Source organism: Rhipicephalus microplus, chromosome 2 (assembly GCF_043290135.1).
Source record: "Rhipicephalus microplus isolate Deutch F79 chromosome 2, USDA_Rmic, whole genome shotgun sequence".
Taxonomy (NCBI): Eukaryota; Metazoa; Arthropoda; class Arachnida; order Ixodida; family Ixodidae; genus Rhipicephalus; species Rhipicephalus microplus.
Window position 1 is genome coordinate 21,677,190 of NC_134701.1, and position 3,950 is coordinate 21,681,139.

Consider the following 3,950-nt stretch of genomic DNA (forward strand, 5'->3'; position numbering starts at 1 on the left):
CACCTGCATAGCAGAAGTGAATTTAAAAGAAAACCTCTAAATCTTACAGATTATGGTGTTTGCGTCATGCGTTAAAACCTGGCGACAGCAAGGTTATAGAAATACAGCCAATGTGGCTGAGCTGGTCAGATGCCTATTTGTATGCGCTGTTTTCCAATAATCAATGCTGTCTCTACAGTGGGCTTGGCAGTGATTAACCATTTCTGGTGAGGCAATATGATCTTTCATCCAGGACATTTGTCATTTCTAGCGTCCAAGTACATTTAATTATTGCCTAAAGATTAGAACACATTAGTAGAACTCACTGTTTGGCTAGATGCTGCATGTCTTGATTAAATAGTCAACGTCACGCCGAATGAACAACCGCACAGAGAAACAAACACGCATAGACACCACGGGCGCTCGTGGTGTCTATGTTTGTTTCTTTATCTGTGTGGTTATTCATTCGGTGCGACGTTGACCGCCATACTGAAGCAACTGAAGCAACTTAAGTGTTGCGCTGCTTGAAAGTTGAACCACTTTACTCCCGCCACTGTAGTAATAGTGCTGCCGTGCTGATCGGAAGGCCGCGGGGTTGAATCCCGGCTCCGGCGGCAACATTCTTCTTATGTGAGTATTAAAGAAAAAATAAGAGAAAAGTGGGTCCTGTAACTGTCTGCATCAGAGTGCGAGACGTCAACAGTAGTTCACGAGGGGTGGGGGTAAAGGAGGAGTTAAAAGGATAGGAATTAAAGGTTAAGACATAGATAGAGAGAGGAAAGAGAGAGCAAGGCGCAGGGACAGCGAACGACAGAAAAGGATGGAAGTAAAGAAGAGATATGAAAGGTGGACACGTTCGCAAGAGTCCGAGGACGGGGCACCACTCGGCGAGAGTTTTTACCCGTGTCAGGAGATGGCGTAGGGCGAGCCCAGTCGGCCAGAGCTGCACTCTCGTCGGAGATTGCGGCGGCGCTACAGGTCGGCACAAAGTCCAGAGAGCGAGTCCCGCAGCAACATTTTGATGTAGCGGAGCACTAGAGGCTAGCGTTGTTTTTAGGTGCCCATTGACCTAAAGAACCTTAGGTGGACGAAACTTCAGGAGCTCTTCAGTATTGCGTCTCTCATAATCACATTGTGAGTTCAGGACGTGAAACCCCAACAGTTGTCACTATGGGCCAACTTTCTTCATGAAAGTGAAAAAAGAACAACGTGGCTGGTCTCCCTATATAGGAATCGGTCTAACACAGAAGTGAAACTTGTCTTTACAGAGATAGTTGAGTGTTATTGTGTAGTGTTTCAGCATATCAGCAACAAATTCCAAAGTCACGCTAGGAACGGCAAGCAGCTCAAAACTTGCAGCGCATTCCTCACGCAGAACGCACGCATGAAACTGGACTACACAGGACGAGCGAGGACTAATAACTGTCAAAACTCGACACTTAAAGCGCACTGTTCAACTACAAACAGACACGAAACGAGCGCACAAGTATACACAGGACAAGCACAAACAACTGTGTCATGCGTCAGCAGGGCGCTCATTTAGTAAACGCGGCTGCGACAGCCAGCGAAGTGACCTTCAACCTCTTCCGAGTTATAAGTCTGATAACTCAATGAGCACGCGTGCAGCAGGGACCAAGCTCCGTGAAGACAGCGTTTTGTAGAGGCGACGGCCTTTAGAGCACGTCCTAGGCAAGCCTGTCACGTCATCTCGCCACTGATAACGAAAACTCGCTGAAGTTTTGAAGCTTTCAGGACTTCTAAACGGTGTGTGGTATGTTTGAATGGCCTGCTGTTAGTGTTCGAGACAACGTACGCCCTGTGGCGTAGTGGTTAGCGCCGCGCGCTGCGAACGGAGGGGTTGCTGGTTCGATTTTGCTCGGCAGGTCCTTGCCTTCTGTTTTTCTTTTTTGAAATGCGAAGAATTTCTTAGCGAACTTCAGCGAGTTTGACCGTATTTATCTGTCTATCTATCTATCGGCTTATGACATTTAGTTCTCTTGGCTGTTTGGATTATTGGATAAATACGCAAATTAGTATGGCATAACACGACTGTATGATAAGCATAAGTGATTTGTCATAACAAGGAAATCATGACATGTAAGTCATGGGTGTCATGATTTACATGTCATGGTCTTGCTGCTCCGGCGGTAGTTTCGTTACATGACATCTCGCAAAGTATGGTATGACATGACTGCGTGGTCAGCATAAGCGACAAGCCCTCACGTGAAAATCCTGACATGCGTATCATGTAAGTCATGACTACACCCCGTGCTCATGGTGCGCACGCGGTCATTTCAATGGCTTTCATAGATATAGATACGTATACATGTGCAGTGCGTGACGGCGACGCCAGCGCAGACGCTGACGCCGCGGCGGCAAAACTCAGTGGAGAGTGTCCATATAATATTATCGCAATAAAATATTTTATCGTGAGACCGCATTACTCTAATATGGCTCGCACATTACCCACCAAAACGTGGTAACGAAATGAAATAAGCGCTAATTTTGTTGTTCCTCCAAGTTACAGTGTTCCGCCGCAGTGGTCTAGTGGCTAAGGTACTCGGCTGCTGACCCGCACGTCGCGGGTTCAAATCCCGGCTGCGGCGGCTGCATTTCCGATGGAGGCGGAAATGTCGTAGGCCCGTGTGCTCACATTTGGGTGCACGTTAAAGAATCCCAGGTGGTCAAAATTTCCGGAGCCCTCCACTACGGCGTCTCTCATAATCATATGGTGGTTTTGGGACGTTAAACCCCACAAATCAATCAATCCAAGTTACAATGTCTTTCGGGAACACCGGTCAAATAAGGGGGGAGGTGTTGCTATCATTGTCAAGCCTTCAATACAAGCAATTATTTTAGCGGATGTCACTGATCTCGAATGTTTGTGTACCAAAATAAATTGTTTCGATCAATGCTTTGTGCTATAGGCGTGTGACAGACCACTAGACGCCACTCCTGATTATTTGCTGAAATTTCAAGAGCATATGACACAATTCGAGAGTAAACAAGTTTTCGTTATCGGGGATTTGAACTTACCGAATGTCGAATGGAAACTCCTTTAGGCAAGCCGCAAATTGAACAAAAATGCCAACATAATTTTTGACATCATATTTACTCAAGACCTAGCTAGTTGAAGTGGTTAGGCAGCCTGCTCGAGAACAAGGTTCATCTAGTGCACTATTAGACTTGGCGTTTCTAAGCCGCGATTTTTATTAATATACTGTTTTAATTAAAAGTGGCCTGTCTGATCATCATCTTGTAAGTGTTACTATTTTTTATCCAACTCAGCCGCTCACAAACGCACAACCACGCAAACCTTCAATGATTATGCAAGATTTGATGATGCTTCTATTGTGCAGTACATGAAAAGTTGCTACTCTCAGTTTATATAAAATGAGGGTGATGTTCACGAGCTTGGGAAACAATTTACTAAAATTTGTCATCACTGCTTAAGTTCATTTGTACCTACCAAATATGAAAAGATTGCTAAAAGCACCCCATGAATTATGCGTAAAATCATTTATCTGAAACCTAAAGTAAAACTACTGAAAACAAGAAATCCCCAATCAGCTATTATTCACGAATTGAAGATAAATTTGCAAGTGTTTTTTGTTCTTCAAAAATTTTTACATTGAAACAACACTGCTAAAGTTTTATTTAAAAACGATTCTAGGCTACGAAGCTCTGTAACTTCCTGAGCGATAGTAAGAAGCCGTTATCACATATAATAGTTGATGGCAATACAGTTACAAATCTGAATTTCATTGCGGAACATGTTAACAATGTTTTCCATAGCGTGCTTTCTGAGGCGAGTCTTCATACGCCTCAGCAATGAGTAATTCATTCTAATAAAGTAGACAATACATAACTTGTCTTGGTGTTTTCGAAATGATTTTGAATTTGAATACTAAATCATCTTGTGGTCCAGACAATATACCTAATGCTTTTCTTCTTTGCCGTTATGCCGAAAG